Source organism: Gigantopelta aegis, chromosome 15 (assembly GCF_016097555.1).
Source record: "Gigantopelta aegis isolate Gae_Host chromosome 15, Gae_host_genome, whole genome shotgun sequence".
Lineage (NCBI taxonomy): Eukaryota > Metazoa > Mollusca > Gastropoda > Neomphalida > Peltospiridae > Gigantopelta > Gigantopelta aegis.
In genome coordinates, this window is record NC_054713.1 from 38,370,584 (window position 1) to 38,385,289 (window position 14,706).

Consider the following 14,706-nt stretch of genomic DNA (forward strand, 5'->3'; position numbering starts at 1 on the left):
CAAGCAACCTTTTTCTCGTTGCACTGATCCGCACACACATGCGACAAGCAGCAATTTTGGTCTAGCAGAGATGACGTGACAGTCAAAATGGCGGTTTTTTCCCCGTATTTGTTTGGACGGTGGTGATCGAGACATGTTCTACACCATATTTTTTATGACGTAGAAAAGTGAATTTACGTAAAGTAGCATTGAAGTCGTCCCGCATAGGATACAACCACACAATTTGTGTATAAAACCTATATAAAGATACCTGGTACTTCAATAGCAGATTTCTTCTCTGCAAGACACCTCTCCCTTTTAGCTATGTTGCTATATTCAGGGGATGCTGTGTCAAAACGACATGGTATTGTCTACCAAATCACCACTAATTCATCCTCTTTTTCTGAAGACCACATGCTGCTGGAGGGGCTACCATTTTGAGTCATGTGATCACTATCTATCCGTTCATTGGCAGTTTAAATTCTTGCGTCAACGTTTTGTTGCATTGGAGGCGCACACGTTTGCGACAGCGTGCAATTAGATGTCATTACATGCAATACAATCAAACATGTTTAAGGGGCCAGCGTACACTTCTTTTGAAAATAAAAAATGTCTATCAACATTTTTCATTTGGGGATGTACACTTTTAGGAGAGGGAGGGGGAGGGGGTGGTCAAAAGTGTACTCTTTGTACACTTGTGAAAATGTTGAAAATTATGGACGGCCCCTTAATTTATAATTACAAAATGTCCGTGTTTATACGATTTCCTCAATTCTGATTGGACGACTTTGAAGAAAAACTGAATGTTATCCTTCGATAAAGCTCAGAAGATGACGTCATTACGCCAGCTGGGTCCTCATTACGCAAAACAGGTCATACAAAGGACACTAGAAGACGATTTATGTGTGTTTTAACTAAATATGGTGTGTCCAGGCGCTTGTGCATAAATTTTAGAAGAGGGTGGGGTGCTACTATGACTAGCGCAATTTTCCCCGGAAAAATTAGTGAAAAAAGAGAACATTTACTCGACCGCCGAAACCCACCCTCTGCACACGTTTCTTTGTTTGCAATTATATACAAACTGTTTGTAATCTGTTTATGAATTTATCGATGTACAACTGTCACAAACTGCATACAATTGCGTAGCGTGATGAAGGAACAAAAAACCTCAAATTACGCCATTACGTCAAATGGGACGTCATTACGTAAAACAGATCATGGGAAGAACGTTATAAAGTGGTTTATGAATTATGTGTAGTTTTAACTAAATAGTTTGTGTTGTTTGTAATTATAAGAATTGTTTCTCATTTTGTTGTGAATTTATCGATGTATAAGTGTCACAAATTTAGTATAATACCGCTTCTTTACGCTACGCGATTTTATACTATTTGTGACTGTTATACATCGATAAATTCACACAAAAACAAAATGACAAACAATTCTTGCTAAAGGATTTCCAAAATGACGTCATTCAAGTCTGACGTCATTTCCAATCAAAAAGACACCGTCACATATTCTTACGTTATTTGAATATCGAGTAATGGCTGACTGACCGCTAGTGTTGTTACGTAAGACAACTTGACGGCCGATTTGCATAGACCGATATCAGAATTAACTGATCTGACGATTAAGTTTTCGCCTTAATTTATTTAGAAATGTTATTGGGGTTTTTCAAATCGCTGACAAGAGGAGACATTCAAGTATTTCATTACAGCGTACATTTTAGACTACTTGTGAAGTTGTTTTAAATCGACGATAACGGACTTTGATCGAAGCAAAAGAACATGAACGTCGAATGCAACTCAAACATCACTGAATACATATCCTATGCTAAATGTTCTAGTTCAGGCGGCGCTCTAATTATGCGATTAGTCGCAACGACGTGTTGCATTCGATTTGTCGGTCCTTCGAAACCCTGAATATACAAAACTATTTAAAGTCCAGATGTGTCATGTGATGTCCAAGACGGCAGTATCAACACAAAAGGAAAAAGCATGACCTCACCAAGAAGTCATGAACGTGATTAACCTTTATGAGCAAAATCCCATCCTTTTTACGTTTCAGTAGATAAATACAAAGATGACGTTTTTTAAAAATAAGTAGTTATTGTTAGGAAAGGGGATTGTGGTAGTGGTAGTGATAACGGTCGGGGTTTTCTACATGTTTTTTTTTTTTTTGTGGGTTTTTTTTGTTATTGTTATTAGGTGGGGGTTTTGTTGTTGTTTGTTGGTGTGGGGGGTTTTTGTGTGTTTTTTATGGTGCGGGGTTTTTTTTCGCAATCGAAAATGATCGATATAGAGGTATTTAAAGTCAAACATAGGCTCCTTATTGTTATAGAGCGGGAATCATTGACTACTGTTTGGTAGGCAGAGAATGCGCAGAATGTATACAGATTGGTCTCTGACGGTTAGAGATCGTCAATAACTGTCCAAAATAATGTCCGTCTCAGGAGCGTCGGAAGCAATTAAAAGCTGGTACGGCCATGAAAACAATAGGAAGAGAAAAAAACCTTTCCTGTCCCAAAACATGGTACGGTATTGTCCGTACCGGCCGTACCGCTTCCGACGCCTCTGCGTCCATAGTCCGTCCCACAGAGAACGCCTTTTTTCATGCTATGAAATTTACTACAACTAATTTATTTCGGAGCCAATTGATTTGTAAATTGCACATTAAAATAGTATTTTTATATTATTTCCAAAAGACTTTTACTTTTCGTCTTACGTCAAACCAAACTTTTTTCTTCTTTTTTTCAAATAATTTTTTTTTACAAAAAATTAACCCCCCCCCCACACACACACACACAAATCGAGTATCGTCAACCTAGCTAGGCTTTTGCCGTATGACGTCATACAAGATACATGACGTCATTCTTTGTAAACAAATATACAAGTTTTGTATTGTTATCGCACTTATCGGGCTTATGTCACGTGACCTATATTACTTATCTAGTCATATTTTGACAATGAATACAATGATTGCGGGATAAAAATGTAATGCCTATGAGCCTCTCCCCCCTCCCCCCCCCCCCCCCGAAAAAAATCCGGAAAGCATTATAGAAACTGAAAGAAAATTCTCTTCTTAACTGTTTAAGGAGTTTTAGACTATTAACTACTCAGTTGCCACGCCCCCCCCCCCCCCCCCCCAACAAAAAATCCTAGCTACGGCCATGCTATACCCGTCATGTCAAGCTGAATTTTGTGATTTAACTATGCTTGTCTGACTTTGATCATTGTTACTTCGCATATAGACAACCGAGGTTTGTGTTTAGTATTGTTTATTCCAAAAAACCTGTGAATTATGATCCAAAATCAGAATCATGGTGGATGTATGCATAGTGCAACGTTTGACAACGGACATCCATATACACTCAATATGGCGACCGAGATGCAGCATGGGGGAGCAGAGTTCAGATACATGATGAACGCCCCACAACCCGGCCAAGCTCAGCAGCAGTCAGTGAGTACTGATAGTCATAGCGTTATGTTTCTGCCCGCATGGGCCAAAAGTCTGGTGGAAAGGCTCGTCAATATTGAACAACAGACTGCCAAGCTAGCGTGTTTGCCAGCAATAGAAAACAAGTTGTCCAATATTGAACAACAGACTGCCAAGCTAGCGTGTTTGCCAGCAATAGAAAACAAGTTGTCCAATATTGAACAACAGACTGCCAAGCTAGCGTGTTTGCCAGCAATAGAAAACAAGTTGTCCAATATTGAACAAACAGACTGCCAAGCTAGCGTGTTTGCCAGCAATAGAAAACAAGTTGTCCAATATTGAACAACAGACTGCCAAGCTAGCGTGTTTGCCAGCAATAGAAAACAAGTTGTCCAATATTGAACAACAGACTGCCAAGCTAGCGTGTTTGCCAGCAATAGAAAACAAGTTGTCCAATATTGAACAACAGACTGCCAAGCTAGCGTGTTTGCCAGCAATAGAAAACAAGTTGTCCAATATTGAACAACAGACTGCCAAGCTAGCGTGTTTGCCAGCAATAGAAAACAAGTTGTCCAATATTGAACAACAGACTGCCAAGCTAGCGTGTTTGCCAGCAATAGAAAACAAGTTGTCCAATATTGAACAACAGACTGCCAAGCTAGTGTGTTTGCCAGCAATAGAAAACAAGTTGTCCAATATTGAACAACAGACTGCCAAGCTAGCGTGTTTGCCAGCAATAGAAAACAAGTTGTCCAATATTGAACAACAGACTGCCAAGCTAGCGTGTTTGCCAGCAATAGAAAACAGGTTGTCCAATATTGAACAACAGACTGCCAAGCTAGCGTGTTTGCCAGCAATAGAAAACAAGTTGTCCAATATTGAAAACAATGTCAGTAGACTTACAAATGAACTGAAAGCAACATGTGAAAGAGTCGGTGTGTTAGCAAATAGTTGCCAGTTTCTTAGTGATGCTTTCGATACATCCAAAAAGGAACGCGACAGCATTAGGCAAGCGGTGAAATCTTCTGAACAAAAGATCACCCGAGAAATTAACGACATAAATACTAGGCTGGAGATTCTGCGTGTAAATTCAGATAAATTAAGCAGTGAATAAGCTGAATTACAAAAGATGGTGTATGATTTACAAACACGGTCCACGAGGAACAATTTATTGTTTACTGGACTCAAAGAAAATGATAAAGAAAATACTGAGGACATTCTGTACAACTTCTTAGAAAAGGAACTGAATTTTGATACATCACAACTTTATTTCGATAGAGTACACAGATTAGGGAAATTGAAAAAAGACCGTGACGGTAAAACACTCAACTCCAACCCGAGACCAATTGTGGCCTGATTTGAGCGCTATTACGACACGGAAACCGTTCGCCGGAAGTCGTACATGTTAAAAGGAAAACCCTATGGAATAATGGAGCAGTATCCCCATCAGATCGTCGAGAGGCGTAGGCAACTGTACCCACTGTTTAGGGAGGCCAAGCAAAACAACCAACAGGTTTCGTCTGTTGCTGTTGTAAACAAACTGTTATCACTGCTAGCAAAAAATACAACAGGACAATCAGAAAGCATAGTAATTCTTATAATAAAAAAGTAGAAAAGAATCAAATGTAATAAAAAGTGACGCTAAGCATATTTTTAAAATAATAAAAGGTTCAAAAAAGTATTATCTAGCCCCTCCCTAGAAGAATTTGTCATTTATTTTAAGAATACCAGCTATTATAAAAATGAGGCAGATGATGTTGTTAACGTGGACGAGATAGCTTCAGCAGTTGACTCGAATGACTTCTCAAACAAGCCAATAAAAGATGAAGAAATAAAGAAAGCAGTAAAGCAACTATATCTGTTTGTATCGTGGTATATATGCTTTTGAAATCATCTTGATAATTTGTATGTTTATTATTATTTATGTTCCTCTGATGCCACCGAATGGGGGCCATGAGAGTAAATAAAGTTCTGTTCTCTTCTGTTCTGTGTACTTTTCAGCTGTCTTCAATGAGATCAACTCACCAACAGATTATACATCCATTAATCTGCTGAATCCCAGATCCTTTTGGTGAGATCAGCTCAAAGCATATTTTTGCAGCAATCATTTACTTGTATAGTTACCTAAATCCAGCTAAACATTGCCATATATACTGAGTCAAATTAAAAGCTTCACAACCGTTTCATCTTGGCTAATTAGCAAATATGATAGAAGAACGTGTTAAATAAGGTATTTTTTAATTGTATGACGTCCAAAGAAAGAATAGGAATAAATGTTGAGTCAAAAATCAGTTCGATGCGTCCACAGCATTCATCAAAACCACAAACAGTCAAAATGGTAATTCACAAGCAGGGTCGTCTGATGGAATCACAGGTTCAGTAGCGCGTATGCCCTCCATGTGTTACCACAACTGCAAGGCAATGCGTACTCATTGATTGCCTGATGTGTGTAAAGACTGCATTATGGATACGGCGCCATTGTTCCACTAATGAGACACCAGGTTACTGCAACGTCTGTGGACGGTTCCTGAGAGTGCGCAGTCGTCTTCCCAGGAGATCCCAGACATGCTCGATGGGATGAAGGTCGTGCGACCTTGAAGGCCAATCCATGACATTGATGCCAGCGTTCCTCGGGTAATCCCTTGTCAAGATGGCCGTGTGGAGTCTGGCGTTGTCATGCTGAAAGATCAGGCCTGGACCATGAGCTGCCATGAAGGGCACAACTTACTGGGCCAGCACCTGGTCTCGGTATGCAGCAGCGTTGAGGTTGCCACGGATGACAAGTAGTCGAGAACGGCAATTTCCAAAGAAAGTGCCCCAAACCATTACACCACCGCCTTTGAATATGTCGACTTTACTGATACAACACTGAGCATGACGTTCACCACATCATCTCCAAACCCTCTGCCTGCCATCGGCAAATTGCAGTGTGAATTTTCAATTCATCGCTAAACACGACTCTGCTTCATTTCCTCTGTTTGTTTTGTTTTAACGACACCACTAGAGCACACTGATTTATTAATTATCGGCTATCGGATGTCAAACATATGGCCATTTTGACACAGTCATAGAGAGGAAACCTGCTACATTTTTCCATTAGTAGCAAGGGATCTTTTATATGCATCATCCCACAGACAGGATAGCACATACCACAGCCCTTGATATACCATTCGTGGCGCACTGGCTGTGACGAGAAATAGCCTAATGCGCCCACCGACGAGGATCGATCCCAGACCGACCGCGCATCAAGCGAGCGCTTTACGACTGGGATACGTAACGCCCCCTCCATTCCTCCATCGCAAGTGGTTTTGTGCCCACAGTTGACGTTGACGTAGGTGAAATTGGATCAAAATGGTTCCAACATATGGGCGCCGTGCGTGGAGGTGACCGGTTCGCAGCCGATTTCGGATCGTTTGCGTGGACACCCGACGTCTGAAAAGTTCATTACTGGTTGCTGTAGCTGACATGAAATGGTTCCGGAGGTAACGTAACACAATATGACGGTAATCTGCCTGTGACGTCACACGTGGTCTACCCGGTCGGGGGCGATCAGCTGTGATGCCCGTTTGTTGTGCTCGTGTCCGCAGATTATAAATTGCCCGTCGACTGCAACCCAACGCTTTTGCAACGTCAGCTACTGACGTTCCCGCGTGCAACATGCCGACGGCACGTTCACGCTGCACATTTGTGAGCCGTGGCATCGAAACAGGTCTTAACAAATATCGTTTTAATGTGGTTGTTTGTTGTGTCAGACTACTGTGAGCAAGTAAAGATGAAAACACGTGTGCTATTGTAGTCACGTGAACAGTGGCACATGCAAAACCACTTTTGGCTCAATTGTGTTGTGCACGTGCTATGAATCGGGTCACGTGGGCTGTGATGGGCTGCAAATGGAGTGTAGACATTGCCATTACAATATTTATTCCTGAAAAATACCTGCTTTCAACACTCACTGACTTTATTTAAATTTTAGATTGTGAAGTTTTTAATTTGAGTATATGTACCATTACAACTGAATCATCCTTATCTGTGAACGGCGATTCCAAAGTGATAATGAAAGAACAATTCACCCAGTGGTATGCCGACAAATTTTCAGCGCACTTGAACAGTAAAAAACGAAGAAACGGTCGACCTCAGGTTTGGCATGCTAAAATCCATTCACCCGCGATGAATCGTGTCGGCTTTTGACAGGGTGGTCAAAGACCCTGCGATTGTCACACGTGGCTGGCATATTGCTGGACTATAGGGCAATTAGTCTGTCTCGTCTACGATGAATTGTTTTCCAGTTGTGTTTTATAAATATGTTATAATTTTAATCTTTGTTGTTTTTGTTTTAATAATGTAGGACACATAGACAAAACTTAGAAATAAATGCGTCATATTATTAATGCGAATAACACGAACTTGCATTTTTCGCATTAATATTATGATATCATTAATTTCAGGATCTACAGTATTCATGAGCAAACAATTGATGGACATCTAAATAACTAATAACTAAATGTGAATAACCTTACTGCATATTTACTATCCATGTCAGAGGTAGTTTTTAGAAAAGGGAAGCCTTAACATTTCAAAAGGGTGGATTTTACAGAACCTAATTACCGAGGGTATATAGATATCATCCACCGAGGGTGCTTTTCCTTTAATATGGTATACCGCTAGATTGTTACAGACAACAATCTAAATCAAGTGAAATACGTTTCTTGAACTTTAATAAACATTTTCAATGTCGTTCACAAAATAAACTTTTAGTGTTTTCCTTATATAAAGAATTTTCTGAAAATAACTTTGTTGTAGAGAATGAGATAAGTTTAATTAATTTACTTCACCTTCCTCGAAATGTTGTATTTGACTATTTACAGACCGTATTCCTGGCTTTAAGTGTTTCCAGTTTAAGTCACGTAAGAAGACATTACCTTTATTATTATTATTATTATTATTATTATTATTTTTGAACGTTATTGTTCTTTTAAAAATAATCATAATAAAAATTAAATATATAAAATATTATTAATAAGTACGATTAAATTTAATTATCCAGATTAACTTTTATTTCTTTTAGTTTCATCTGGGTATGAATTTATTAAAAAAAAAAAAATAATAAATAAATTAAAAACAGCATCGCCGATTCAGTTTGAGGAAGCTTTATTAGTATTATCTGATTTAATATCTACCACGATGAACCTAATGCTTGGCACACACTTATCGATTAACGCCGATTCAACAGTGGCGTTGGCGTTAAGCGGTAGGTGTGTGTATAACATGGAACGTTTGCTCCTTCGGGCGTAGCCTAGCAACCTTTGAGTTCAATGTTATAAATAGATTTGGTTTTCAAAGCCACTTATAGATTAAAAGCTAAAAACCAACCATGTATCCTATGGATTTTTTTTTTTTTTTTTTCATGAGATGTAGGTTGGGATCTATTACATCTTCTTTTTTTCATCCAATCAATAATTAATAACTATATTAACATAAATGACGTCATATTATAAGTCACGTGTTATCTACAAAATAGTATAAATATCACAATTTTAAATAAAACTGTCACTCTTACAAAATCATTTGTAATGAAACGACGCACGAAAAAAAAAAAAATAATCACAATTATTATGTTCGCAGCTTTTGCATTTACAGCCATAGAAGTAATAGAAGAAATATTTGCTATTGCAAATATTGAAGCAGTCGAAGCAATAGTAGAAACAACAGCTCAAGCACTTGAAGAAATATTAGGATCTGATTCAATAATTTTAGAAAAAGCAACAACAGCATCAGAAGCTATAGTCAAGACTGTTACTTCAGCTGCAGTTGATTATACGAAATCACAGATAAAAGAAGCAATCAACGAAGTTGCAACCCCAGAACAAAGAAGAAAAAGAGAAGAAGAAGAATCGAATGTAGAACGAGATTATTTTGCTTCTAGACAAGTATATCGTACATCATCAAATAATACACCAAAATCATCATAGATGAGTAAAAGAAATTTTACTAAAGGTGAAATAACAAAGTTGTGGGCTATAGCAAAAGCAAGAGCAATAGCAAAATATTTACAACTGGGATTCACAAGACCTGAAGCTCAACAAGAGTGGTTATCTTTACGTAGACAATATCCAAACGCCTTTATACCTAATAAGGTAATATATGATCATATAAGTCATATTGAACAAGGATATTTAAGTGAGAATCCAACACAAGAATCAGAAGTTGATATAGAACAATCATTAGATACTATACCAGAAACACTAATAGAAGATATACCAATTCAAGGACCTTCGTCCAAATCACCTGGACCAAAAAGGACAAGAAATAGTCAACTATCTCCAACACTATCTGAAGATGTTATCGGATCTACATCATCCAGTGGAGTATTCCCTAGTCCGCAAGAAAATGTTATGGACACTGATGCTATTGATCAACAAGAAGTCACTCCAAATGGTGGTAGTGAAATTATGCAGGGAGCTCCTATGGCATCTGCTATGGGGAACAACGTCTTATACCAAGGATTTGGAGGAACAACGAAAACACAGAACCCACAGATTATAACAGTAAAAAAAAAAAACATTCAAAAGAACATTTACATCTGCTATAAACTTTACTAAACAAAGAAAAGCTGAAATGAAAATTATAAATAATTCCCATACATTGGGATGGCCTGAAGCTGTTGGTGATCATAGTATATGTGAGTTTCATTTTAATCATGCTGGTCATATCATACCTTATTTTTATAAGAATGCAAGTATGAAACCAGAAGACTGGAATCTTCCAGATGAGTTTATTGGATATAAAATTTAAAAATTTGGATATAATATACCTAATATGATGTTACATGTATTAAATAACAATAAAAGCGATTCTTACGAAGTGTCAGTATTAGCTCCACCTAATGCTAGAGTATGGACCTTTACAGAGACTAAGGATACCGCAACAAAGGATCGATCATCTGATAAGGCAATTCCGGAATACATGGTTAAAGACAAAGGTGCAGAATCATTCAATTTCTTCTACTCTTTGATCAAGCAGTATCCGGATGTCACTAGATTGAACACCATGATCAGTAAGTTTGATTGTAATTCAAAAGAATTTAAAGCACTTTGTACGACAGTTGCCAATGCATCTGGTGTGAAAATGTTTAACGCTGCTAGAGCGAAATATGTAAATGAAATGTCTAAACAATTTGCTCTTGGAACAATCAATGCCCTTCCTGATAAGTTAGACAAATACATGTCCCCTGATGATTCCTTTCGCATGTTCAATGCATGGTGCGTAGAACAAGAAATCCCAGAACGTTGGTTATGTTTTGATTAACAGTTTGTTAAAAGGAAAGGGGAAGAAAAAGGTTGGGATATATTTACATGGAGAATCAGATAGTGGCAAGACAATGATCTCTAGTAGCATGTTTGAATGTGTATCATGCACTGGCAAAATTGCCAAGGATAACTTTCCATGGCAAATGTTAGGTGGTAAACGTGTCGTAATTGGTGAAGAAATTGCTGTTGTTCAGAGCAAAAAAAAAGGAAATAAGCGACGTTATCGGAAATAACGTTGCCCGACGAGGTCAAGTTCGTCGAAAAAGGAACAAACACGCATTTTAATGATGGGATGCTTTAATTTAGTTAACGAGGATGTTTTATAAAAGTTTGTAAAAAAAAAAAAAAAAAAAAAAAAAAAAAAAAAGATACTTGAGAAATAAGAAAATCGATCCAAAATTGCGAGTCTTTAGCACCTTGTCTCTTTTATGTAGTCGGGATCGAAAGTTGTGTTATAAATACACGTTAAATGGCTATAACATTGACATGTATGAAGAGAGTATAAACAAAATATTGTGAAAATATATCAAATTTACCAAAATACAACAATTTTATTTATTTATACTAATCTGTGTCATGTCCAATCTGATTAAAATTAGCACTACTGGTCTACCAGTAGATCTAACAGCATTGCGTGGATTCTCATGTCCAGGTGACATTTCAACTATAAATAACAATTTAAATATCGACCAATTACACTTCACCTTTTATAGCGTTATTCGGGGGCATACACATTCTAAAAATATCGGGCGAGACTATTTATGCAATGGGCGAAACTTGTTGGTCTATTTCAACATTAAAAAACAGGGGGGAAAGTGCAGTAATAAACTCTGGATTGTATACTAGTATAAACAGATTTTATGGCTATACCATCACGGTGGGGTTTTTTTCGTCTTGAAACGAATTTTATATAAAATTTTATATTGAAATTGGTTTCCGGGATACTTCGTAATTCACCCGAATCATTTCAATACCCTCGGAATAATCCCGAATGTTTTCAAATTCTTTTCAAATCACTGGCATGATTTTGCAAGTTAGGTTCTGAATGGTCGAATGAAAGGTCAACTGGACATGAGCTTCAAAGGGGTGCTGTTAGATCCACAGGTATAGTAATTAACCAGTGGAGCTAATTTTAATTAGATTGTGTCATGTCGTGCTCGCATCGGTCATACATAGATCTACTTGACCCATTAATTTATGTTGAAGAGGACCCTCCACCTCAGTGTGAGCACTGTCAGTGTATCCTGACGGTGCGCCACATTTTGGTGGAGTGTAAGCATCAGAAGGAGACTAGAAAAAGATATATTTGGTCAAAGAAATGTGATGGAATCCTTTCGATTCCATCCAGAACTTATATTACAATTTCGACGAGATACTGACTTTTATTCTAAATTTTAATACTAGTATTACCTATCCGTGATAGTTGTAATTTTTGCACAGTTCTTTACACTGTGTTTTTATTTAACTCTTGAATTTTATATTGATGGTTATCATTACATTATTTTTGCATTTACCATAGTTTGACACCCAATAGCCAATGTATTTTTTGTGCTGGGGTGTCATTAAATATCTATTCTATTCTGTCTGTGGCAATAGTCTGTGGTTATAACTTCTTTCTGTATACTATGGGTAATACGTGTCTAGGAATTATTATATATCGTAATTTGATTGTCGGACAAATTATTCTTTCATAATAAATGCTAATTATAATTTTCATTGTGGTTAAGTTGTATTGTGTTTATGGACCAGAGTAACTTGCCTATCCCAAATTATATATGTGTAGGGAGTATCACTAATTAATGGGGTTTTATGCCAGAGATAACCTGCCTACTTATGGTGTATTGGAGTAAAGTATATACCCCGCCTTTTCACCCCAACCGCTGACGGGTTGTAACTAAACTATATTAATAATATTATGTTTTGATGCAGGTGTCATACCTGTAACATAGACAACAGGATAGTTCGTGATCCATGATTATTACTTGATTCTAGTGGTTAGTCAACCAGGTCAGGTAGAGTACGTGTACCGTTTATCTCATAACAAATAAATGAAATTATCAACCGAGTCTATGTTAATCAATATTTGTCGAGACTCTGCCGAGACAAACACCGATTAACTAGAAGAGGTTGATATTTTACATATTAAAAAAAACAACACGAATAGCTAATTCTATTTACCATATAGCACTTCTAACATAACATTTTAATTAAATTTTTAGTAAATCACAGTACTAAAGTCGCCATCATCGGTAATATGACGTCATCACGATTAGCACGAGTTTATTTTGCGCAAGAATATATACCACGAGACCGCGTAGCGGTCGAGTGGTATGTTCTTTCGCAAAATAAACGAGTGCAATAAATAGGAAGCGAAATTACCTCCCACTGTCAGTGATGTCATGTATATGGAACTGATGAACCCGTTACGGGTGAAAGGCGCTTATTCCATTAAAACGTGAAATTCTATATTGTTTATATATTCATCCGATACACTTCATTCTAATAACATATATATATATATATTTGTTTTTTGTTGTTGTTGGTTTTTTTGTTGGTTTTTTTTTTTTTTTTTTTTTTTTTTTTTTTTTTTTTTTTTTTGGGAGGGGGGGGGTTGTAAGTGTAAAAACACATTTAAGGAATAAATGAAGTATAATTAAAACATCTATGGTATTATTTAATAATAACAGGGTGGCATTACACTGTCCTTGCCTATTGCTATTTTAAGGAGATGGAAAGTTACGCCATTGGAATACTGACATCATTCAAATTTATAAGTAGCTATATTATTACAATACTACGCCACTTTAAAATAAAAACTAATCTACTAACATTGACCCCTGTCAAAGTAATTCCGAGAGCAGACAACGCAAAAAAATTACTCAATCTCAAATGACGTCACATGCATGCAATTTGCATGGCGTTGCCAAGACGTTACTGTCTCAGACTCTGTTAAGGGCCTGCTACACGATACGATAGAATCGGACCGAGTCACTCGCACCAGTCAATCGGACCGATTGAATCGGACGTGGTGCCACACGGTACTTGTCAGTCGTATGGAACGTGACGTCATTGAAAAACGTCCTTGCTGTAACCATGGTAAACAATGTCGTGTGTTGATAAGAAGGCGGCTGTCGTAACGTTTTTGTTTTTATATAAATGACTGAACACATCCCACACAGAGTTGTGCCCCTGATGAGCTGTTGGGTCTGTGCCGACGACAAGCGAACAGAGTTTTTCACCATTACACTCAGAACGTTGAGGTTATCTGTGCCATGATCTGATTGGTCAACGTCACCAAACGTCCGATTCAATCGTATGAAAATAGAACAGGTTCTAAACTTCGACTCGTACGAGTGATTCGGGCCGATTCAATCGTATGGCATGCCAAACGTCACGATTTGCTTGTTGGCGTACCAATCCGAGTCACTCGTATCGTGTAGCGTGGCCTTTAGAGTCTCGAGTCTAGACTCTAAAAGGTTTATAAGCACCAAGCCAGGTTAGAGATTTCCAAAGCAATCTTAGCGCCACTAAATCGTAAAACAATCGTAGGTTATGACGTCACTACAGCACACGCCATTGTGACGTTATTGGTTACGATAATTTTACGATTTTATAAGCTAAGATTGCTATGCACATACGGGCCCAGGCCGTTGTAGAAACGTCAACAGCTTATGGGTTAGGTATAACAATAAAGATGATACGTTACGTGTAACACAATACCCTCACATTAAAGGAACAGATAGCTAATTAATTTCTCCTGACATTAAAGGAACGACGATGACCAGCGGAAGTCAGTTCAGAAATCTCCGAACTAATTCTCCTGACATTAAAGGAACAGCGATGGGCCAGCGGTGGTCAGTCTATAATTCATATATGAACTTTGTGGACGGTGCGAGATGACCGCGTACGACTGTGTTGACGGACAGATCCGGCCTCAACCGACCAATGTCGCTGCATAACCCGCATACCTTCCTCGTGCCAGTAGTGT